Source organism: Coenobita brevimanus, chromosome 71 (assembly GCF_032717465.1).
Source record: "Coenobita brevimanus isolate Jiangsu-jjx chromosome 71, ASM3271746v2, whole genome shotgun sequence".
Taxonomy (NCBI): Eukaryota; Metazoa; Arthropoda; class Malacostraca; order Decapoda; family Coenobitidae; genus Coenobita; species Coenobita brevimanus.
Genome location: NC_137024.1, coordinates 5,434,053 through 5,459,833, shown reverse-complemented (window position 1 = coordinate 5,459,833; position 25,781 = coordinate 5,434,053). Strand labels below are relative to the sequence as shown.

Sequence of the window (25,781 nt, the reverse complement as noted above, 5' to 3'; positions counted from 1 at the left end):
TATATATATATATATATATATATATATATATATATATATATATATATATATATATATATATATATATATATATATATATGAGAATAAGAGTAACTTCATTTTCTTTTGATGTTTTTATTCATGATTAAAGTTAACTGTATACCCACCTGATCTTGTTAAGGAATCGCCCACCTGATCTTGTTATGGAGTTGTGCATCGGGGTCGGCCAGTTAGATGCATATTACTCTTCACATTGCCGGTCTCATTGTACCGGTTGACACACAACGTGACAGTAGGCGTCGACACACCAGTGCGACGCGATATCTCTGAAGCTGAGACCTTGAGTGTAAAGGCTGATGATGGACCAACGCACTTCCGCGGACGTGGTCATCATGGATCACTGTTGAAATATGCACCCAATCCACGGACGGACTTTCCATCATTACCTCGAACTTTGTCCTTGCTATTTGGTAACTCATACAGAAATGTTTAATTACGGTACTGATCTGTTACTGAGCACAATGAAACCCGAGAGAGCTATGCCATTCATTAAAGTGCTTCATAATTATTCTACGACAAACCTTTAATAATCAGGGATGTCAAATAAAGCAATGTGATACGCGTATTTGAAATAAATAAAACATAGTTTAATCAAATTGGTCAGGGTAGGATCGTTATAACAGTTATCTATACATAATCACACTAATTCTCAGAAAACAGTTTATATAAGCGAGTCTTACTCAGGTCATGGTAACCAAGACATCACTTGTGGTTCACTCATGCATGCCAACATCACAGACGTGTGTTTCATCCGATTCATTCCGTTCACACACACATATATAAGGCTCACAAGTGTAAATACTGACTTATCCGCAAGTGTACAAAATGAGATTAACCAGCCGCATCCAAAATAAATCGTTGAGGAAGAGGTGCTTGGGAACCTCCTTGAGAGATGAGAATACGGCAATAGAGGTTCTTCGTACTTTTAGTAAGTTCGTTTGGTGTTATTAAAAATTAATTATAAAATGCGTCATCGGAGAGAAAGGCTAATCGACATATGAAACACGTGAGGAATACGTGGGTAATGCCTTTTCTTCCCCCCGTCCTGAGCGATGAACAAAACATGCAGGCCTGTGTATATCATTCCATTATAAATTTACGTAGTGCTATATTCTGTTCACATTAACTTGGCCTACAATTGCCATCTGTCAGTCTTCACTGCTGAGTTTTTTTTTTTATAATACGAGGATGAAGGAACCAAAGGCTAAGCCCGCAAAACGTTCCTTCCATGAAAAAAGAAAAAAAAAAGAGCCAAATTCAAGATTCATTCACTTCGAGATGCCTGGACACACTGCGCTTGAAAGACTGGAGATCATAGGAAGTAGGAAATACAGACAGAGGGAGACAGTTCCAGAGCTGACCTATTGCATAAATGGAGGACTGGGAGTAATGGTTAACTCTTGCATTAGAGAGTTGGACAGAAAGGGGATGAGAGTTTGTTGCTAGACGGGTGCTACGCGCCCATCGTAGAGGTGGAGGGATGCAAGCAGACAGTTCAGAAAAGCAGTGACCATTGAAGTAGCGATAGAAAAGAGATAAAGAGACAACAGTGCGGTGAAGAGACAGAGGTTGAAGGGAGCCAGGAAGAGGAGGAGAGTTGATGAGACGAATAACCACTGACTCCACCCTATTGAGAAGAGCTGTATGTGGGGACTTCTCACACATGAGAGTTGTACTCAAAACAGGGGTGAATAAAACCCATGTATAAAGTCAACAACTGTGCAGGGGTAAAGAAGGCATGGAGTCGGCTTAGCACACCTAATCTCTTGGAAGCAGATTTTACAAGAGATGCAATATGATCTTTCAAAGATAAGTCCCACGTGAATGAAACCCCAAGCATGCTCAAGGATGATGCAGGATTGAGCTAGATATTACTAAACATTAGTGGGTACTCCTGTGGAAGATTTTGACAGGTTGATAGGTGTAAAAACTGAGTCTTCGCTGCATTAAAAACAAAAAGATTATTTTTACCCCAGTCAGAGATACAAGCCAAGTCAGACATAAGGTGTGCCATAGCCTCATCCCTTGTTTGTTGAAGTAACTACTGAGAAGGACGTTGCGGAAACCGAATGGAAAGGTGAAGGGTGGAATCATCAGCGTACGAGTGGATAAGATTAGTTGTACAGCTTAGATCATTAATGAATAAAATGAAGAGAGTTGGTGATAGGACAGAGCCCTGAGGAACACCACTGTTGATAGATCTAGGAGAAGAACGATGGCCGGCTACAACAGCAGCTATAGAACGACCAGAAAGGAAGCTATTGATGAAGGCACAGATAGAAGGATAGAAACCGTAAGAGGGCTGTTTGAAAATTAAAGATATATGCCAGACTCGATCGAAAGCCTTTGAGATGTCAAGTGCAATGGCAAAGCTTCCGCCAAAGTCCCCAAAGGAGGATGACTAGGAGTGTGAAAGATGGGTGAAAAAATCGCCAGTGGAGCGTCCCTGACGGAACTCATACTGACGATCAGAAAGAATGTTGTGACAGGAAAGATGATTTAACATTTTTCTGTTAAAAATAGACTCGAAAACTTTTGAGACAGAGGATGTTAAAGCAATTGGACGATAGTTAGAGGGTTGGGAATGGTCACCCTTCTTTGGGACTGGCTGAATGAGAACAAACTTCCAGCAAGAAGGAAAGGTACAAGTTGAAAGACAAAGGCGAAAGAGTTTACCTAGGCAGGGTGTAAGCACAGAAGCACAGTTCTTGAGGACAACAGGAAGGACTCCATCAGGCCCATATGCCTTGTTAGTACTGAGGCCAGTGATGACAGAAAATACATCAGCTGAAGAAATTTTAACGTCAGCCATGAGGAAGTCAGAGGGGGGAAGTGATGGAGGAACAGCACCAGAATCGTCTAAGGTGGAATTGGAGGAGAAAGTCCGAGTGAAGAGATCTGCTTTATCAGTAGAAGAAATAGCTACAGAACCATCAGAGTTGAAAAGAGGAGGCAGGGGTGATAAGGTAAAGTTGTTAGAAAGGTTTTTGGCAAGGTGCCAGAAAGAGCGGGAAGAATTTGAGTTTGAGAATTGAGAGCATTTAGTACGGATGAAATTATTTTTGGCAGAGCGAACAGACTTAGCACGTTTCCGGGCAGAAACATAAAAAAAGATGTGATTCAGGGGTGAGTTGGCTCCGGTACCTTTTATAGGCCCTCTCCTTGTTGCGGACAGCATTAGAACAAGCGTGATTAAACCAAGGCTTTCTTGCATTAGTCAAAGGATATGAGAAAAGAATGTATGCTTCCATGCCCGACAGAATAACCTCCGTAATGCGCAAGGCACACTCACATGGCTCCCGGTAATGGAAGCAATAATCATTCCAGGAAAATCAAAGAAGTATATACTGCCTGAGGGCCTCCCAATCTTCAGCTCCAAAGTGCCACAGACGGCGTTTCTTTGGAGGGTCCACAGGCCATACCAGAGCGATAAAACAGGTTAAGGTAATAAGGTGTCATGGTTTGCTGAACATCCAGAGATTATACTCCTCCCTCATCCTCCGAAATCCCCAGACCTGAACTCTATTGGGCACGTCTGGGCAGCAATGTGCAGGAAAATGACCAACAACCACACTCCCACCAACGTGACATTTTAGTGAATGATGCTCTACGAGTATGGGAGGACAACAGTGAAACACTGTAAGATGCTAGTCACGAAGAAGTTCTATGGAAAGGATGGAGAGTCGTATCATTGTCTTTCTCTGCAACTGACCTAAGTGAAATTAATACTCTGCAAAAGGACGAAAATCTGAGTCAAGTTAAAGTGAATGAACTATTCACGATAGTTTTGTTGTGAAGTGTTCGGTGGCTGTATGAGTGATGAATGTAAAAGAATTTCATACGAAAGTTTGGATCAAGACAGTATATGACTGTGTGTGTGTGTGTGTGTGTGTGTGTGTGTGCGCGCGTTTGCACGCAAGCAACAGCCGGCCTGTGCTTGGCAAAGTACAGTAGTGCGACGCCCGCGTTGATAGGAGGTGGTGGTGCGGTGTTCACTCCTTCCTCCGTACCCGGATCAAGGTAACCACTGTATTTTATGCAACGGCTGAGAAAATGAAAGAAAAATGAGAGACTAAACGTAAATGGATGATGGGATACGAGGGTATTACTATTTAAGTCATCAAAATCCTCAACTCACTCCTCTGCAAAGAATGTGGCTGAATGAGAGAATGTTTGACTAAAATGTTGAGTTAGGAAGTGTGGACATTACGTTGACATCAATGTTATTTCCTTCCTTAAGTGAAAATATAATATGTCTTGAAAGCAGTGACACAAAATAATGACAGTTCTTTAGCATTGTACAAACAACCCAACATCGGCTCCTGACTACAAAAGCAAGTGCAAGCGGCCTCAGGACAATACGACGGGCATACCCTATTATGTCTGTGACGTGTTTGTAACAAAAAACTCATCGGAAATTACTTAGTGAATTTGTACGTGTGTGTGTATATATATATATATATATATATATATATATATATATATATATATATATATATATATATATATATATATATATGTGTGTGTGTGTGTGTGTGTGTGTGTGTTACAGGGAATTTGTGTAACCAGTGATTACATGAAATCCCTAGGGAATTCGTGCAAAGAGCTTAAATTGGGACGGGTTAATTAAGGTTAGATTAATTTAGGCTGCGGTTAGGTTAGGCTGGGATAATCTAGGTTAAGTTTATTTTGGTTATGCTAGATTAGTAAGGTTAGGTAAGGTTAGGTTAATTTAGATAAAAGTTAAGTTATATTAAGCCTTCATAAAAATGAACCCAACCTAACCTAAGTTACCAAACCAAACCTAAACTCAACCTAGATTATCCCAGCCTAACCTAACCGCAGCCTAAATTAGCCTAATCTTAATTACCACATCCCGTTTTAAACTGTTTTCACGATTTCCCTATGGATTGCATGAAATCACTGGTTGCACAAAATTCCCTGTAATATATATATATAATTAACCTGTAACATTCCACATGCAGGACATGGCATGTTCCAAACATTCACTTACCCCAGTCTTGTGCTGTTTGTTTCCTGTCGAGAATCCAAAGATCTCTAACGAGTTTTCTGTCTTCATCGCTTACTCTTTGATTTTTATCTCGGATCCTGTATCTCCTGAAGTTATTTTTTATTTCATTACACCATCTAGTTGCGGTCTTGCTCTTGGTGTTCTTAAATTAGTTATTACCAAGATTGTTGCTTTCCTTGTCCATATGTTGTGTCTTCTACAAGTATTTCCTGCTCACTGCCACTTCTATTTTATTTATTACGTCCTCTACTTCAGTCCGTTTCCTTATTCAAGCTGATTCTTTCTTGTCTCTTAAAGTGATTCCTAGCATCGATCTTTCAATACCTCTTAGGGAACTTCTCAACTTTCTTTCCAATGGTTCGGTTCTTGTCCATGTCTCTAAGCCTAAGTCATTACGGGGAGAACGCGTTCGTTAAAAACTTTGTCTTTACATAAAATGGTGAAGTGCACTTTATAATGCTACTTTGTCTAACCAAGCTTTATGTGTTTATTTATTTCATGTTCAAAAGACGGGTTTGTGTGTCGAAGTTATCTTAGGATTACAAATTCATGAACTAATTCTACAACATCATCTTGGATTCTTATTTCCTCATGTTGAACTTTGTTATTAAACGTGATATTTGTCTTTATCTTATTCCTCTTAAATCTTACGCAAAACTTTCTCTGTTTAAATCATCAACTGTTCAGTTGTACACTTGACTCACTAGAGAGAACGATGTCATCTGGGTACCTGAGGTTGCTCAGATATTCAACTCTTGATTTAATTCCTTTATTTCTCCAATTAAGCCTTCTGAATACTTCTTTTAATTATGCTGTAAACAGTTTCGGTGAGACAGTATCGCCCTGTCCTACACCTTTTTTATTGATATTATTCCAGTATCAGTATGGAGCTTAATGGTCACTGTTCCATCACTATACATGTCTTCCAATATTCTAAAGTATATCTCATCTACACCCTGTCTACAAATTGTACTCAGTACTGCTGTTGTTTCTACTGAGTCGAAGGCTTTTTTGTCATAAATGAACACCATGCACAAAGGTTTACTGTACTCATTTGATTCTCAGTTATTTGATTTACTGTATATACAGTATATGGTCGATGGTTGAGAATCCACTTAGAAAGACAGCTTGTTCCCTAGTCTGGTTAGTCTTGCACGTCTGAAATTCTGCTGGTGATAATCTTTGTGAATAATTTGTATATAACCTGACAGCAGGCTAACTAATCGGTAGTTTTTAAGATCTTTCAAGTTTACTGTCTTACGTATTAAAAATTTTAAATACTGAATTTTTCCAGGCTGTCGGAACTTTCCCCTCTCTGAGACATTTCGTAAACAGTTTTGATAGTTTTTCCAAGGCAATCTTTCCTATTCATTGATTAAATCTACTGCGATGCCGTTTTCTCCTGATGCCCTACCTCTTTTGAAACTTTTCAAAGCTTTTTGTCCTTCAGTAGTTATGCCTGGAATTTCTGTAGATATTGGGTTTCCTTATACGCATGGTCTGTCGTTTAAGTTGTATAAATGATCAGAGATTTCTTCCATCATTTTGATAATATTTTCTTCCCTCTTCCAGTATGTGTTATTTCTCCATTTGGTTCCTTTAAAACATGTACCTTACTTTTCCCTCTCCCTAGTCTCCTCTTTGCTGCTTTACGCTAGTTCCTATGATTAAGGCTTCGTTTATTATCAGCACCCTGAATGTCTGTACATCTTGCTTTTTCTTATTTATGCTCTTTGTTCATTCTACTGCTGCTAGTTTATCGCTAATAGATACTGTTTCGCCTAATAGGGCTAGATGAATGAGGTGAAACTACACAAGGCCTATTAACAGCAGCCAGACTAAAAGCACTTCCCCCTCCTGAATCATGAGCCAGCTAGAAGGGGTATATTGGCTGTTTACCGGGGTCCCATTTTACCCACTGGATCTATGTTCCCCCTTGGGCTCATTTCCCCCATAAATATATTCCAAATGGACCTATTCCTGCTATGGACCAATTTACCTCATGGACCTATTTTCCCACTAACCACCCGTCCATCCACCCACCCACACACTCTCTCTGCCCATCCACAAACCCACCACCCCGCAAAGCCACCCACCCATGGACCCATTTTCCCACTACCCACTCACCCATCCTGTTCATCCACCCACCAACCCATCCTTCCCATCCACCGACCTATCCACCCACTTTGACCATGCACTCATCCAACCATCCCTCCCACCCCACCCGTCCACCCACCTACCCGATCGGCTGTAACAATACTGGTACGTCGTAGGAGAACGATATAAATTCTACGGGACCTGGCATTCAAGCTCCACAATGCTGACTTGATCAGTGGCGAATACAGTACCGGATAAAGCACTGTGCAACACGGAGGGCGTAATTCCAAGCAGAATTGACACTTGACCCATTTAAACAATCAAATAAAAATGCACTTTTATTTTACTTTTTTTTTTTTTTTTTTACCACAGGAGTACAGTAATACCTGCATAAACAAGTTCATGTGTTATATAATAATATATTTTGGTAAATCGTTTTTTCAGTTATAAGTAATCATTCTGTCAGTCGAAAAGAGGTGGGGGAGGCCCACTACGCCTTTCCCTGAAATCCATGCCTGGAACAGTTCTGATTTTGGTCATGAGAGGCGCCCCTTTAGCTATGTTAAAGCAAGCCGGTGGGCGACGATGGCCAGCTCTAAGGAGACAAAGTAGTAGTCATTAATGTCTATAACCATGCAAAGTTTCATTTCATTCCATCCACCCACTGTGGAGCTAGGGAACTTGAAATTCGCGGAATAGCCCACCAGAGGTACAACTAGGTGGCACTGCCAGTGACTGGAAGCGAGTGTCGACCCTAACCATCATTTTTGTACGGAGGTACTCCAGTGTAACATTCTACCTGAGAATCATGGCCCTGGCTTTAATTATTTTCAAAGCCTTAGCATTTCACAGGAGCATAGTCATGATTTTAGCTATTATCAATGTTTTTGCATTTGATGACCTTTGATCCCTGACCTGGCCATTGTAGCACATAGGTATACACTATAAAGTTGTAGTAGTAGTCAATGTCCATAAGCATGCAAACTTTCATCCAATTCCATTGAGCCACTGGAGAACAAGGGGGGCATTTCTGAAAACTGATACTTGTTTCTAGAGAAGCTGACTGCAATCTTCATAGCGTTGCTACTCGAAAACTTGAGAAGAGAGGAAAATGGACAACACACTTCCAATACGGAATGACCTCAAAATTATATCTAAAGAAGTTTGAGCTTCTATGCTCGTAAGTAATGTTTCTACAGCTTAAAGTGTGAACAGTACGATATAAAAAGCGTTTTTTTTTTTTTTTTTTTTTTTTTCTAGGCAGTGAATAGTTGCCTAGTAACCAAAACCTTGTGGACACAAGTAGGTCATAAGCTTGTAATTGTGTCCAAGTTTGGTCAGAATCGGTTAATTCTTAAAGGCAGAAGTGCATGCTACAATTAAACAAGAAACCAAGCAAGAAAATTGGACGAACAATTTAGGCACCATAAGCTGGCCATTAACACAAGTAAATTCCTGGAAAAAGCTAACCCCTGTTGCACTCCATTGAAGCCCTCTAGAAAGTTTCTCCTTGATTTCCATAATGGACAAATATAAGGACTGACAGAAACACTTTCTAATATAGATAGATATATATACATAGATAGATAGATAGATATATATAGATAGATAGATAGATATATATATTGTTACGGAACAGAGAAAGATAACGTACACTTTAAGTGAGAATACGAAGAGTCACTACTGTCCCGTAAAGTTCCAGGTTCAAAACAAAAGAGTTAGGTAAAATTACAAGTTAAAGTTTAATGCTCAAACTAACAACAAAACATTCAGGACTCATAAGGATAATGTAATGGCAAGAAAAACAGGTTAAATATATGGTTAACTGCAATAGCCTCTATTAACACAAAATTAGCAAGAGTAAATTTATCTAAGTCAGCCCTGATAAAATGAGATACCAGATAATACTCAGTGAATGCCAGATAAATTATTACAGATACAAACTATTATCACACACACCACAAAGCCAGTCAGGAGGCAGGACGCGTGTGCTGGGCATTCCCCAGGTTCTGTCCTCCCCACTTACTGTATTTTAATCAGCCCATACCCCACTGAACGGGCTAATGTATGGCCCGGCCTGCACTATATGTGCAGGGAATCTTTCAACGAACGAACGAAGTATTATAAAAAATGACTGACGTAAAACTCAACATCAATCAACAAACCTCACTAGGCCTAAGAATAACCTTATGCTATACAGTACAAGAACAAAATGCAATAACACGTATACTCAAATCACACAGCTGCTAGATGGTTGGAGACTTCCTGAGAAATTCACAATAATAATAACTGTACAGGGGAGGACAGAGATGTGAACAAAATGAGGAGCAGATCTAAGTGGCAATGATGCAGAGACTGAGCTCATTATATAGGGGCCAGGAGAGCTTGATACAACTTGTAAGAAGGACGCGCAAATGAAGCCATGGGGACAGAGCTGAAAATCCCGCTCTGAATAACAGAGAGAACGACTTACTCTACCATAACGGTAGAAGGGGGGGACTGAGGCAGAACACGCTCGTGATCAAACATGCAGCAACTGTGCGTTAAAATTACACAAAGGATGATGAAATCATAGGCTATGTAACAATATATATATATATATATATATATATATATATATATATATATATATATATATATATATATATATATATGTGTGTGTGTGTGTGTGTGTTTATATATATATATATATATATATATATATATATATATATATATATATATGTGTGTGTGTGTGTGTGTGTGTGTGTGTGTACAGAGAGAGAGAGAGAGAGAGAAAGAGATCCTCATTGGCATGATTAAAAAATTACACTCCAGGGAATATAATAATGAAACATGGAGAACTTGGGCCCCAGTTTGTTGACGCAATGCATCACTCGGTATGCCTCTGCCAAGCCTTGCACAAGGACTCGCCATACAACCTGCATAACAGGGTTCCTTGTAGTTTGATATAAGACTAAAGATTAACTAAGTCGACCCCATATGACCTTGACCTTTGACCCCTTGACCCTCCGGACCCCATCAGTTCATCATTTCTTCATACTGTATCAATAAATTTTTTTTTGTCGAAATCCATCAATGGGTTCTGGAGATTTCGTGCCTACACTTATAGAACCTTGATCTTTGACCCCTTGACCCTACTGACCTAATCAGTTCATTGTCCTTTCATACTCTGTCACTGACAAAAGTTTGGTCAAAATTTGTCAAGGAGTTCGGGAGATATCATTCCCACAAAGATAAACTAAGTCGAATGACCTTGACCTTTGATTCCTTGACTCGGTTGAACTAAACACTTCACCGTCCATTCATACTGTATTGCCGACAAAAGTTTGGTTGAAATCTGTCAACAGTGTCAGAGATATCGCACCGCAAGGATAAACTAAGTTGACCCAAGATGATCTTAACCTTTCACCCCTTGACCTAGCTGACCAATTCAGTTCATCATCTCCTCACACTCCATCACTGCAAAAGGTTAACGGGAATCGTCTATGGGCTGAGGAGATAACACGCCCAGAAAAGTGTTATTGACGGACGGACGGATGGATGGACGCACACACGCATGGACAGACCAATCACTAAATGCCTCCGCCATGTCATGGGCATAATGATACAGAGAAAACTATGTAGCATACCTGCATCCTATTACTTGTTCATGTTACCCTTGGCCTCAATTACAATCTGGAGGCGTTTGGGCATGCTGTCTGCTAAATTTTGGAAGTTTTCTGCACTCATCTTCTTGACCCACGTGTTGTGAATCTCATCCATATGACGAGGCACTAACGAGGTGTTGCATGTTGTAAGCCTGTCTTTCATATAATTCCATGCACTTTCGATGGAATTCAAAGTCAGAGTTACCTGGCCAATCCAGCACTTCAGTGTCATGATCTGAGAGGATTTATAACACTTTTTGCCTTGTGACATGGGGCACTGTCCTGCATAAGTGTGTGCAACCATGAATGTCGTAAAATTCGAGCACCTGCATACACCTGTCAGCATTTCTCGCCGTGTTTTTAGGAAGGAAGTAGAGCCTTCCCCTGCTCGGTTCCCCGCTAAACCCCAAATCATTACGCCATCACTATCCTTGACAGTCTTCTGTGTGTCGTGGGGGTCGTAGTGACTGATATCAAAATAAGGAAAACCCCTGGAACTCTTGAAGTGTGTGGTGAAATGTTGAATTGTGTGTGGGAGGTAGTGACTGAAAGGATATGGGAAATGAGGGAGTTGACTAAGAAGGAAAGTGGAGTTCCGGAGGATTAGAAATCAAATATAGTAGTTCCTCTAGGTAAAGAAAAGGGGAAAGAGAAGTGCTTGGTACTCACAGGGGTACTGTCTTCTTAGTGTAATAAAAATATGTATGGCAGGCTACTTGTTGATTTAATTGGAGAGATAACCATGGAATTAGTTGGTGAGTAACATGGACGCATTAGGAACGGGAGAGGATGAGTAGATTAGTTATAGTATTTGTTCTGAGATGTCTAGTGGAGAAGTATTTTGAGAAGTGAAAGAAGTTGCAAGCTGCCTTCATGGATCCGGAGAATGAATATGACAAGAATAGACTGACAACGAACCTGGAAGGTGCTGAAAATACATGGAAGGGATAGGATATTGCTGAATATTGGCAATAGTATATACCAGGGCACAAGCGCCACAGTGCGTGTGAGAAATGATCTTAGTGAATTATGTTATTTTATTGTGGGACTGGAACAGAGACGTACCATAACTTCATGAATGAATCGTGTTACAAAAGAAATTGAAGATAGGTCAGAGAATGCAGAAATGTCATTAGTGAGACACAGCTGGATTTTGGAACTGAGTGTACTGTTGTTTGCTGATGATATTGCACTGTTAAGTGAAGATGAACATGGGTGGCAAGGCTTGGTGAATGAGCTTGGAAATGTGTGTAGGAGACGGAATGTTAAAGCGAATGTGGCTAAAAGTAAATTCATGGTCTTTGAGCAAATTGAAATCACGGAGTGCCCAGTCATGCTGTTAATAAGGAAATGGAGAATATGGGTGCCTTCAAATATTTAAGCAGTGTGATAAGTGGGAACGGAAGTTTAGAGGAAATGGATGCAGCGTGGACGAAATGTTGCTTATTCACTAAGAACAGTAATAAAGAAGAGAGAATTGAGCATGTTTGTAAAAAAAATTGCGGCAAGACAATACTGTTATCCCCACTCTAACGCGAATGTGTGAGGTGGAAGATGGGAGGTGGAAGGGGAGGCCGAGGATGAGGTGGACGGGTGGGATGGAATGATATATGAGAAGGAAGAAGTGTGAACTGGAGAGTGGGCAGCTAGATGCAGAGGACGGCGTAACGTGGACGCGATTCGTTCGTGGTCCCTTAGGGGATTAAGGTGTCTGGAGATAGATAAGTAGATAGAGTTTTAGTAAAACGAACGGCAAACTTAGCACGACTCCGAGCAGAACTATACTTTTGATTGAAGGGTCAGTTGGAGCCGGTGCCTTTGAAAGCTACCTCGTTGCTGCGGACACCATCAAAATCAGTGAAGTGCACTTGTGAGTGCATGACGAATAAGCATGAACCATGTTATCATAATTTCCCTCTGATACAAAACTATAGGCGGAATCTCTGATATTTAATTGCTAGAGTTGATGCAAAAAAAAAAAAAAAAAAACTTACGATGGAAAATAGTTTTTAATTTGATTTCGTAATTAAGGCATTCACCGATTAGAGCCGAACACTCTCGTGGAAAATTCGAGATTCCAAGGGGTTCCTACATATTTTATGTATGAGTTTTTAATTTATAACATAATTTGTTGACTGAAGGTATCACATCATAAAGAATTTCAACTCTATTTCGCATAGGAGTAAAGCTATTATATTCTACGTAGAGTGACGGTCAGGTCCGGCCGGTGTCGTATGTACGGAGTGACTTATGCTGAAAGTCACTGTTCCGCTCAGTGCGCATGTGTCAAGTGGCCGTTTAGCTTCGATTTTGAAAGTATCCGCATGTTATCTAAAATTTTGTGCCATTTATCAACAACATTGTATGAAATATATGTGTCAGGAAGATAGTTGGATGTCTTATCGACCTGTAGGTAACTATAGGTCGATATATTTTTATATATAAATAAAGATATATATGTATGTTACTGGCAGATTGTGAAATTAGTCATTTCATGAATTAAAATTAGTTTAGTTTAGGTTTATTTAGGTTAGGTTGATCTAGGATAAGGTTAGGTTAAGGTTAGATTAGGTTTGGTTAGGTTAGGTTAATTTAGGCTTAATAGAGAAGGGAACGGTAACTTCCAGCATGAAGTCACTCCGTGCGTATGACACCGGGCAGCTAATTTCCAAACTTAACCGAGGGTAAACATCACTGGCTCGCCTCGCTTGCTCGCTGGTAACAAGCGTGATTGAACGAAGGCATTTTGTATCTGCACGAGGGTAAGAAAATGGAATGTCTTCCCCTATGACCAAGGGAATAACCTCTACAAAGTGCAAAGATCAGTGGGATGACTCTTGACCATGTAAGTAATAACCATTCAAGGAAACCCAATGAAGTATTGTCTAAGGGTCCCACTCTACAGTACCAAAACGCCTCAGACGTCCCTTCTTGGGAGGGTGCACAGGCCTTACTGAAGTGATAGCACAAGTTACTGGGATAGGATTGTCGTTGGAAAAGCTCAATGGAGAGGAAAACTGACACCGTAAGCAATTGGATTAGCTGTAACAAAAAGGTCAGATATGTTGGAACTGTCTCCACTGGTGTCAGGAGTAGGGTGGGGGTCTGTTCAAGCTGCTATAGGCCATTAAAGATAGAAAAGATGTATTCATGTTCATTAGGTGGATCAGTCAATGGAGAAGAGGGCCAAAGGTGGTGATGAACATTGAAATTACCTTAACTAGAGTTTTCAGAGAAGCGAGCAATGGAAGTAAGAAGATCAAAAGTGTTTTATGTATTCGGAAGAATTGAGGGAGAAGGAAACATCACGGATATATTTTTAGGCTCAGCTAATAGTACAGTTTCATTTCGAATATTTATGAAACTCTCGCATAATACTCAGAAAAGTTTGAGGAGTTCCAGAGATGCATTACCGGTTTTCATAAATCATTTGGTTCTGTATTCTCATTAACCTGGGATCATTTCTGGCTCCTCCTCCTTACCATTTATTTCTGTTTATATCAGGATAATATTCTCCTGTATGTAATTTATGCAACCTGTGCTGATACTAAACCCCTTTGCTACAGTTGAGGCACAAGGGTATTCTGCTGACGCAAACACCAGAAGATTTTGTACAAATGAGAGATATCCTAGCAGTCAAAGTCTCTCTCTCTCTCTCTGGCCTGTGCACATCTGGGTATCTATTTAAGTCAAATCCTCACAACATTTTAAGTCACGGGTAGTCCTAAAAATCAATGAGTTACAGAGAAAGAAAGACATTTGTTATGTGAAACATAAATCGCCAAGGAGGAGGTTATAGGAATATTATTAAAATCATTAGAATATGGGCTGTATTTTAGGTAACAGATGGGAAAGGAGGCATCATAGTATCTCTTCCTCACAGACTTATTTTGCGTAATAAACATATTGTTGAGGAGCGGGATTTGCTGGAAGGTTTTCAGTATTTCTGGTATTTTTCAGTTATGAGTAAGAGTTGCCAGTTAGCCTGCTATTTGTGAGTGGAGATATTTTGTGTTATGCCAGGTGTTTTTAGGGCGGCTTCCCATCCTAGAAACGCCTGTGCTGTAGCTAGGTTCTTTTCTAGACCGGAGCTAAGATATTCTAAAAGAGGAACAGGACACAAAAACACCCAGGCAACAACCTTCCATGTATATTGACATATTCTTCACTACACAACGGGCAGATAGATCACACAATATGCTATGCAAAATCAAGGTACAGGCTGGAGAATGGGTTGTGTGTATTGTGCAGGATACAGGGCGGACACTTGGTTTAATTCGGGTCACAGTTACACAGTCTTTGTATTGGTGCCCCACTTCACTGTGAGAGAGTAGGGTGTGGACTTTCCAGGGACACAGAGTAGGGCAAGAGTCATGACACTGGCTCGGTTTTCCACAAATACTGAATGGTTATATATGATTGCAAGAGTTCTTGTTCGGTCACTTTCACTTGAGGGCTATGTATGAACACAAGGGTCTTTGTTCTGGCACTGAATTAGTCTTTCACTCATATAGGGTAGGTACGTACGTCCACAAGACTCCTCTGCTTGGCACTGGACTCTAACTCTCACTTTCACTTAAGTGGTGGTACACTGACAAGAGTCTTTTGCCGGAGCACTGACTTGGTCTTTCACTAATATAGACTACAAGCTCACCAGAGTTCTTATTCTGTCACTGGACTTTACCTCTCGCTTTCACTTAGGGGGAGCACTGTATGCCACAATCACTGGTTGGTGGGCAAAGGGGAACGGGGCAGCCTAGGGACTCACAAGTGACGGCCTGGCATTGGTGGAGTCCCTTCGTCAGGCGTCCCTTCATCTAGCGGCCACAGGACGATTTGCAGGGGTGTCACCTCCCGGCAGGGACTGTGGTTGGGCGTCGTGGAGGGCCTCTCACTATCAGGGCTGGGAACTGGGATCTGGCCCTCTGGACTGGGGCCAAACAATCTCTGTAGGCACTCCTGTATGTGCCTGGTGGGGGTAGAGGATCACTGCAGCCGGGGAGGAGAGAGGTCTCGCCCCAGAGTGCGGGGGGCACCGTCAAGGGTCCGTCGACTGCGGTCTCCTGCCTGCTGCTCCGCCATCAGGGTAGGGCTGTGGGGTTGCTCACCATGGGAATCTGTCAGTGCGGCTCCTCTCCTGATGCAGGCTGTACAGAATACAGCCCTGGGGACAGTACAGGGCCTCTCCACCAATCCTCAAACTGGCAGGTCTCCTTCTGGGGGCTACCTCGCTCCTGGTGGGGAGAGATGCATCGCAGAGTCACAGGGGGCGAGGGACTTTTGTGTCCCTCCCTGGCATGCTGAGGTTCCTTGGGCAATAGGAGGACGGTGGCTACAGGCTGTCCCTCTCCCGTCGGTGCAGCTACAGACCGTCACCAGGGCCTGACTTCCTGACGGGACTGCAGACGAAGTGTGACTACCGACCATCACTTGCCTACAGGCACGGCTAGAGGCCATTGCCAGAGTTCCATATGAAAGGCGACATGTAGACGAGGAGTGGCTATAGGCTGTCTCCTGCACACTGGTGTGGCTACAGGCCGTCACTGGTGTTGTGCCCTCCGAGGCAACTGCAGAATGAGAGGGGGCGTACATTACTTTCCCCACGTGCGGCTGCAGGCCATCACAAGTTCTGCAGGGGAGGATAACAGCACTTGGAGCAGCTACATGCCATCTTCTATAGGGGGCGGCTACAGGCTGTCTCGAGGGCACAGCTACAGGCCATTGCCTTTTTTGAGCAGCTACAGGCCGTCTTGAGGGTGTGGCTACAGGCCGTCTCTGTTAATCCGCGGCTACAGGCCATCGCTGAGGTGCTGCTTGGAGCTGTATTTTCAGCTCTACCCCAATCCTGGCAAGGGCTGGTCTGGCCGAAAGGTAGTGCACCCGGACTGGGGTGGTCATGCCAGGAGCACTCTGAGGAAGAGGGGCACACGGCCCAGCGGAACTTATGTCCGTATTGTGCTGAGGTGGCCCGCATGCCATAAACCCCTCCATAGTCTCTTCCTGGGGGTGTGGTGGTGCCTTCACCCTCCTTGGCTGGTAATTCATTTTGTAAGTTGTACATTGTTTTTTTTACTTTTTTTCTATAATGTTTTATTTATGTGATTGTTAAATTATGTAATTTTATCTTAGTTTGTATGCTAAATAATTTAGAGTGTTATGCAGTGTAAGAAGACTAGATATTTTGGATCTCCCAGTTGGTAACTGTGGCTTCTCCGAGAACATAGTAGATCATTCTAGTACATAGGAAGCTTATAAGTATAAGGATGGGGAAGGGGACTAGAGGAGATATGGTTCAGTCTGAGGTCAGTTCAGTGTCAGCTCAGTGTCAGTGCAGTTAGTGAAGACTATAGTTACGGTACTTTTGCAAACACTGAAGTGTGGTTGACAAGCATTAGTTTAATTATTTGGAGAATAAAGACAGCAAACTTATGAAGCCAGCATTTATTTACAATGCCTGAACTGATTTCGTTGTTGCACAACCAAAGGCTGACCATAGGAAGAACAACTCACTGGGCAATGCTCTTCCTATAGTGAACTACTGTTGAAGCCTGTGGCAGTGTGGGACTGGGATGTAACAGTGGTGTCAGGAATGTGGATCATTAGAAAAGTACTGCAGTGAGTTTTATCTTCAACAAGGAGCAAGTGGGTGTGCAGATAAGGAGCCAAGCTGGACAGGAGGAGGAGGCGTCCCTGACTGCAATCATGAAGCTATTAGAAGCACAAAGTGTACAGTTACAAGCACAGAGCAAAGGACAGAAAGAACTTGAAAAAAAATTACAGACACAAAATGATGGACAGAAAGAAATCAAAGAACAATAGCAAGCAAACAGTGAACTATAGGTACAAAGTGAAGAACAGAAAGAACGATATGAACAGCTTCAAGTGGAATTACAGGAGCAACAGAGGGAATTACAACTGAGGATCCAAGGACAGCTAGATACTTTCATGGGGGAAATGAAGGAAGTAGATGCCAAGCTAGAACAGCAGAAGTATGAGATAAGCAATAATGTGATGGAGTGTAGACACAATGTAGACAACCAGCTGAAGATTACAGAGGGAATAGTGATGGAGTGCAGACAGCATGTGGACGACCATTTGAAGCATGTACAGTACATGACCAGTTGAAGCAGGTAGACAGCCACTTGAAGATAGTTGGTGAGAGAATTGAGGCTGTAGAGAAATGTTGAGCTGCTGAGCCTGAGCTTAGTGTACAGGGAGCATATGAAAAAAAAAAAAATGGAGACTGTATGGTGAATCTTGACGAATCTCAAGCATATAAAGGTAGCATTACAGGGTTGAATAATCAGAAAGTAGGAGTTTTGAGTCCTGGACTTAACCCGCTGTGTCCCGGCAGATTTTTCACCAATGACCCCCCCCCCCCAATCCCGGCAGATTTTAGAAAAGTTTTTTTTTGGCTAAAACCTCTGCTTTTTATGAAAAACATTGAAATTTCAGAGAGAAAATGCTCAATTTAATTTAGAAATACGGTAGAAGTAAGAGTACCTTTACCTTGTTACCATGTTCTCTCAGCCCAGGCTCGAGAGAAAACGTTTTCTATGAGAGGGGTAGCTATTTCAAACCATTCATAACTGGTTAGATATTTATTTATTTGATACTAATTTATATATAGTACAAGAGTATATTGGTTTTCAGACAATAATATAGGCAATATAAGCGTTGTTCACTCACCAAACACATCAACATATGGCACCTTCCATTACAACTTTACCGCCTCATCACTGCTTGCTTCTTCCTCTGGCTTATTTCTTCCTTTGTCCTCCACCTCAGGAATCACTTTCGCCTTGAATTTCGTCATTGTAGAGACCGTGGTGCTACATGTCTTTACTGGCCAGGTCACTGCTAACAGGTGAGTTGCCAAGAAAATGGAGTGCAGGGGGGGAGGGGGGGCAGGTGGGGCCAGGCATTATCCCCGCCTGGCGTTGGGTAGAGGAAGGTCTCCCACATATGCCTACCAAAAATCACCCGTGAAACTTTAAAAATGTGCAAATGACGGAACTCGCAATTGCATAACATATGGATACATGGTCGGGTCCACCGTGACAAAATGTGGTGACGTATCCATATGTCGTCAGGACGCGGCAGGTTAAATATGATGACCCAGTTTTTAGGCCCCAAACCAGTGAAGTGCATGGCTATACTGAGGGGCCAATGAAAAAGAAACCTCAGGAATATTATGGCAAAGTATCTTGGGAATCTTACCATGTGCAGTTTGAGTTACTGTACTTGCTGATTAGAATGGTTGGGATGAAATGCAGAGGGCGGTGCAGCTTGCTACTAGCCTTCAGGGTGCCACATTGGAGATTCTTGGGCAGATGTCAGTGGAGGAGAGGAACAACTATCAGTCTTAGTAGAAGAACTGGTGTGCAGATATGGGACCATGTACCAGACTGAGGTTTACAGGCAAGATTCCGGACCCGTGTATGGTCTCGGAGTGAATCCCTCCAGTAGCTTGCTCGGAGCTGGAGAGTATGGCACAAAAGGTGTACCCTTGAGCAGCACCTAACCTGTTGGCTATTCTTCTGAGGAACCAGTTCATCAGTGCTCTTGATAGTGCAGAGATGAAAGTGCAAGTGAAGCAGGCACAACCAAGAAACATGTAAGAAGCACTAGCCAGGGCACTAGAATTTGAGTCCTACATCAGGTCCAGTATGTCCACTTTTCAGGGAGATCGTAGGGCGGGATTCAAGGCAAGATAGGGGCAGGTACATGATGCGGAAAACTTGAAGGAAGTTGCTGGTGCTGTGATAAGCCAAGACAAAGGAAAGGAGACTGCTACAAGTGGAAGAGGGAACAGAAGACCGGAGGAGGTTGTTGATTCTGCAGGAAGCCAGGGCACAAAAAGAAGGATTGTTACAAATGGAAGGAGCATGAACAGAGCAGTGCAGGGAAATCTACGATAGTAAAAAAAAGGTGTTGGACATATGGTGAGGTGGGACACTTCAGTTTTGAGCGTCCAAAGAAGAATAAGGAGGACAAGAAGAAAGATGCAGAAGACAAGAAAAAAGTGGAAAACTAGTAAAGATTGGTGTTAAGGGGCAATCACTAGCTGGCTTTTTCCAAGTAGCCCCACCACCGAGAAAATGCAAGAGAACTGTGATTGACAGTGTGCGAGTAGATGGAAGAATAGATGGCAAGAGGTGTTCCCTGGTTATTGGTTCAGCTTCAGAGCAGACGTTTGTGAGGCCTGATGTATTACAGCATTGGTTTCTGCCTGAGTCATCAGAACAACTGTGTGGCATAACTGGTTAACGTGCAAAACTGAGGGGACCCCTGGAAGTCCAGATTGAAGTGGCAGAGCAAGAGGCTACTCTTCCAGTCTATGTGGCCGACATGGAGGATCCTTGCCTTCTTGGTCTGGGCTATATGTTGTCTATGGGATGTGAGCTGGACTTCTGCTCCATGAGACTCAAGGTCCAAGAAAAGTCGGTTCCCATCGTGCCAGTGAGATGTACCATTTCTGGTGGTGAAGTGAGGGCGCTGCACACTACAGTGATACCCTCAAGATCAGAACTACTGCCCCAGTGTAAGGTGAGTTGCATTTTTGACACCTGTCTAGTGGTAGTGGAACCGGATGTACGGTGCAAGACAAAGGCCAGAGTGATGGTGGGGAGGACTTTGGTGGAATCAGGGGCAGGTTAAGTGCCACTTGTGGTGGCCAATTTCTCCCATAAGACACAGAACATCAACAAGGGAGAAATTGTGGGACTGTGCCAGGCAGTGGACAGTGGCATCAGAAGAAGGCCTGTAAAAGGAGTATAGTAAAAGAAGATGGGTATCTGCCAGACCACTTACAAGACCTATTTTCCAGGAGTTGCTAATGCCTGGATAACTCACAAGTGCTAATGTTGAGGCAACTGCTAGTGAAATTTGCTGATGTCTTCCACCAGAGACCTAGACCTGGGGTGCACTGATCTGGTGGAGCATTGTATAGACACCGGGGATCACCACCCAATTAAACAGCCAGTGTGGAGGATGGCTCCAGCCCAACTGCAAGAATGGAGAAGGTGATGGAGAATCTCCAAAGCCAAGGAGTAATAGAAAAGTCCAGCAGCCCTTGAGCATCAGCAGCAGTTCTAGTAAGGAAGAAGCATGGCTTGGTGGGGTGCTGCATGGATTATCATGCCCTGAATGAAGTGACCGTGAAGGATGCATACCCCTTGCCAATGATTGATGACATGCTGTATGCTCTGTCAGGTATCAAGTGGTTCTCCACCCTAGAAATGAAAGCAGGATACCACCAGGTCAAGGCTGCAGAGAAGGACATGGAGAAAACACCCTTTTTGTACAGGCGAGGTGTTTAAAGTGATGCCATTTGGCTTATGCAATACCCCAGCTACTTTTAAGCTTCTCATGGATTGTATACTAGAAGGCTTGCACTGGCAGACAGCTCTCATCTATCTTGACGATGTAATTGTGTTTGGACAGAATTTGGACCAGGAATTGGAGAGGCTGTCAGAGGTGTATAACAGAACATAACACCTCAAGCTGAACCCCAAGAAGTGCTACTTGTTCCAGAAGAAAGTGAAGTACCTGGGACACATTGTAGGTGAGGGTGGCGTCTGTACTGATCCAAAGTGGCAGCTGTGAAAAACTGGCTGGTTTCAATTTATGTCAAGGATCTACGGAGTTTCCTTGGCTTGCATGCATACTACTGGTGTTTTGTCGAGGACTTTGCAACGATAGCTGCACCTCTGCATAGGCTGTTGGGGAAGAGGCAGAAGTTTGCGTGGACAGCAGAGACTCAGAAAGCCTTCAACGAACTCAAGCATGCGTTGGCAAGCTCTCCAGTATTGCTGTACCCAGATCAGAGTCAGCCATTCATCCTGGACTGTAATGCTAGTGACCATGGTATTGGTGGAGTCCTGTCGCAGAAGAAGGACGATAAATGGTATGTGGTGGCATATTACAGCAAGAAGCTCAGCACACCAGAGCGGAACTACTGTGTGACCCATAAGGAGCTCTTCGCAGTGATGAAAAACCTTGATTACTTCCATCCTTACTTGTATGGATCATCATCAGGACGGACCATACACCATTCAAGTGGCTGAAGACATTCAAGAATCAAGAAGGACACCTGTCATGCTGGCTCGGGAAGCTGGACCAGCACAACTACAGTATGAGGTACAGCACCATCCTGGGCAGGTACATGGCAATGCTAGCAGCCTGAGTCGTCGGCCTTGTGACTCAGAGTGCCGGCAGTGAAGTAAAATAGGAGATCGTAGCAAGAAATGCAGCCATACTGTAGTGACAAGGCTAGTATCAGCTGAAGAAGACTTGAAGAGGATGAAGATGGAGGATACAGATTTGCAACCAGTGCTAGAGTGGCTGCAGTGGGTTACAGTACAACCATCTTGGGAAGAGGTCTCCAGATTCAGCCCTGCGACTAAGAGCTATTGGAGTCAGTGGGACCTTCTTCGTTTGTACAACTGACTACCGGAGAGTAAGTGGGGGACACCCGATGGCCTCAGCAAGTATTGGCAACTGGTGGTTCAGAAGAAAATGAGGCCCAGGATCTTGGATGAGTCTCAAAACCAGATCACTAGTGGACACCTGGGAGTGAAGAAAATTCTAAGCTGGCTGCAACAGAGGTTCTACTGGACTGGCATGCATCGGGATGTTGGAGAGTGGTGTCAGGCCTGCGATGTATGCTGTGCCAAGAAGGGACCCAAGAAACGTGGTTGTGCCCCTCTCCAGCTGTACCACGTGGATGCACTGATGGAAAGAGTCACAATGGACATTGCTGGACCTCTACCACTCACTGAAAGAGGAATTCGGTATAAATGTGTTGCCATGGACTACTTCACAAAGTGGCCAGAAGCCTATGCCATCCCTGATCAAGAGGCTGCGACTGTTGCTCAGGTGTTGGTTGACCAGTTTTTCTGTTGTTTTGGGAAGCACAAGAGTTACATTCAGATCAGGGTAGATACTTCGAGTCTGTTGTGTTCCGTGAGTGCTGCAAGTTACTGGGGATCAAGAAGACCAGGATGACCCCATTAAGGCCACAGTCAGATGGGATGGTGGAGAAATTCAACTGGACCCTGGGACAAGAACTGGCCCAAGTACCTTGTAGAAGGACAAATGGAATGGGACCAGAAATTACTTGTGTTGCTGATGTCATATCGATCTGCATCCCATGAGTCTACCGGCTACACCCCGCCAAACTGATGCTGGGCCACGAGTTATGTTTACTCATTGGCTTGTTAATGGGAAGACCAACTGGTGATGAGCTGCCTACAGACACCTCCAGCTATGCGAACCATCTTCAGGAAAGGCTGAATAAGGTATATCATCAAGTGCAGGAAGCTCTATAAAGTCTTCAGGCGAAGTGATGAAATGCAAGTATGATGCCATGGCAAGTGAGGTGAGTTTCAAGGATGGTGACAAAGTTTGGTTATACAATCCTCAATGGAAGAAGGGACAGTCATCTTAGCTGCGCAGCCCGCGGGATGAGCCTTACACTGTGTTGGATTACCTATCAAACATAACGTACTGGATTCGGGGAGGCAGGAAGTCTCTCCCAAAGGTGGTACATGTGAATCGTCTGTGGCAGTACCATGGGCCAGAACAGTGCAGCTGGGACGTCTCTGAGGAATCATGCTCTCCTTCAGTCAAAGATGTTGAGGAGGACCAAGTAGCTGAAAATGGTGACAATGTCCCAAGAGAAGAAGTGCATCAGGAAAAGGATCAAGAAATTTCAGGAGGAGTGGACTGTGTGGAGGACCAGGGACGTTGTCGGAAGTGGGATAGCAGTAGACCTGGTAAGTGGAAGGACTATTTTGTGTATAATAAAATGTTTCCTTTGGATCAAGGGTTATGTTTGTAAACACTGTGTAGTTTTGTCTGGACGACAAAGGACCAGGGAGTGGGTAGTGTTGAGAGGCAGGATTTGCTGGAAGGTTCTCAGTATTTCTGGTATTTTTGCAGTTATGAGTCAGAGTTGCAAGTTAGCCTGCTATTTGTGAGAAGAGGTATTTTGTAAGTTGTACATAGGTTTTTGTGGTTTTTTTTTTTTATATGTTTTAGGTTTGTGATTGTTAAATTATGTAATTTTATCTCAGTTTGTATGCTAAATAATTTAGAGTGTTATGTGGCGCAAGAATACTCTGGATATTTTAGATGTCCAAGAACGTAGTAGATCATTCTAGTAGATAGGAAGCTTATATAAGGATGGGGAAGGGACTAGAGGAGTTTTAGTTCAATCTGAGTGTAGTTCAGTGTCAGATCAATGTCAGTACAGTTAGTGACGATTGTATGGCTCCGGTGCTGTGAAAACAGTGAGGTGTTGTTGGCAAACATTAAGTGTAATTATTTGGAAAATAAAGACAGCAAACTTAAGCCAGTGCTTATTTACAACACCTAAGCTAATCTCGTTGTTGCACACCGAAAGGCTGACCATAGGAAGAGCAACTCACTGGGCAACGTTCTTCCTATACTGAACTACTGTTGGCGCCTGTGGCAGTGTAGGATGGGGATGCAACAATATTTTACTTCTTGTACAGTACATTAATGAGGGAAACGATGACAACAACAGACATGTACACATAAAATAAGAGAATATCTAATTTATAGATAGTTTTAAAAATCAGTAAAATCGGTTAAAAAGGGAAAAATAGGAGAATATCGAAAAATCAGATATCGGTGAAAAAAAATTGGTAAAAAGTGTTACGAAGACTGGTATGCCACATAAAATACGGCTGTCTGACTGTAAGTACGACAGGTGGCCTGATTCGCAAATGTCTTACCACTATTTCCCTCTCGTAAATCAGATTTGTTTCTGTAGTAGAAAAAATAGACAGGAAGATTCTGAACTCTCTATTTTTTTTTCTTTCCTAAATATAAATAAATAAATAATTGTATGCTGGTCATTCTCTATTAAGGCTTATTTTGCAGACACGACAGAGAAAGAAGAAAGCTGAAACTCCCACGTCTCTTCTATATCCTGATAATCAGCATCCTAGCCCTTTCAGGCACAGTCACGCGATTCGCGTGATATCTGCTTGCATTCCGCCAGACACAGTCACGCGACTCGCGTCCTTAAGGCCCCTTCAAGGCCCAAAAATATTCGTCAGAAAAAAACTTATAGGCCGATTTGCGTGATTTTTTGGCGCGTCTTAGGGTAGCCAAGGCCTACTGGAGGTAAGTCATTGGCAACACTGCTTTGCCTTATCAGCCTCAGCCCGCTCCCTCCAACCTCAGTGTTTGTTGAGCAGTCAGCCAGTGATGTTTGACAGCTCGTGGTTCCCTTTAAATCATCCATAATTCTCCTCCTCTTGCCCAAGGCAAAGACCCTATTGACTCAGTGAGATAATACATTGTATGTGAACATATAGTGATGTGATATTGTTGATGGAACATTCATATATGTATTGAAAAGCAATTCTGGCCGTTAGCAATCGTTGGGCCTTGGAGCCAGACACATGGTCAGTGTAGCGGGGTTGCACCACTCCACCCCCCCGTAGGCCGTATGGCGTGAGTGGAAATACGTATATAAATGAAGCCAAGGCATAAATATATATTGTGTGAAACATACTGTGGATGGCTTGGTGAAATTATGGAGCCAGCAAGCGTTATGTGTGGCATGAAACAGAGTGTTGTGAAGGGGCAAACCTGAAGTTGGGGGGGGAGAATTACCGGTGTTTTTAGGGCTGGAATTATTGTGATTCTGATAGTGTAAATGCGTATGGAATTGTATGAAATATACGTCAAACAAGCTGCGAGTTTCCGTGAACGAGTGTGGTGTGTGCTAAAAATAGCGTTGCCTCATACTCTCAGGGAGAAGCTGACTCACACACACACTACATAACTCCTCATCTTCAAATCCGTGGTCTAACTGGATCAACACCCCTGGAGGAAGTGAGTTCTGCAAATTTTGTTGATATATGTAATAATCTATTACCATTACCTCTCACACTTTCAGACAAATATCCATTTTCTCCTACAGA

General features: G+C 42.8%; 2 protein-coding genes across 2 annotated transcripts in view; one reads left to right on the top strand and one right to left on the bottom strand.

Moving 5' to 3' along the window:
* LOC145406681 (DBH-like monooxygenase protein 1) overlaps positions 1-25,781 on the bottom strand; it is a 588,166-nt gene that overhangs the window by 175,156 nt on the left and 387,229 nt on the right. The gene's annotated exons all lie outside the window — the stretch shown is intronic.
* Positions 4,011-25,781, top strand: part of LOC145406584 (DBH-like monooxygenase protein 1) — a 94,380-nt gene continuing 72,609 nt past the window's right edge. The window contains exon 1 of the mRNA XM_080277661.1: positions 4,011-4,059. The gene's annotated coding sequence lies outside the window, so the exon portion shown is untranslated. The remainder of the gene's footprint in view (positions 4,060-25,781) is intronic.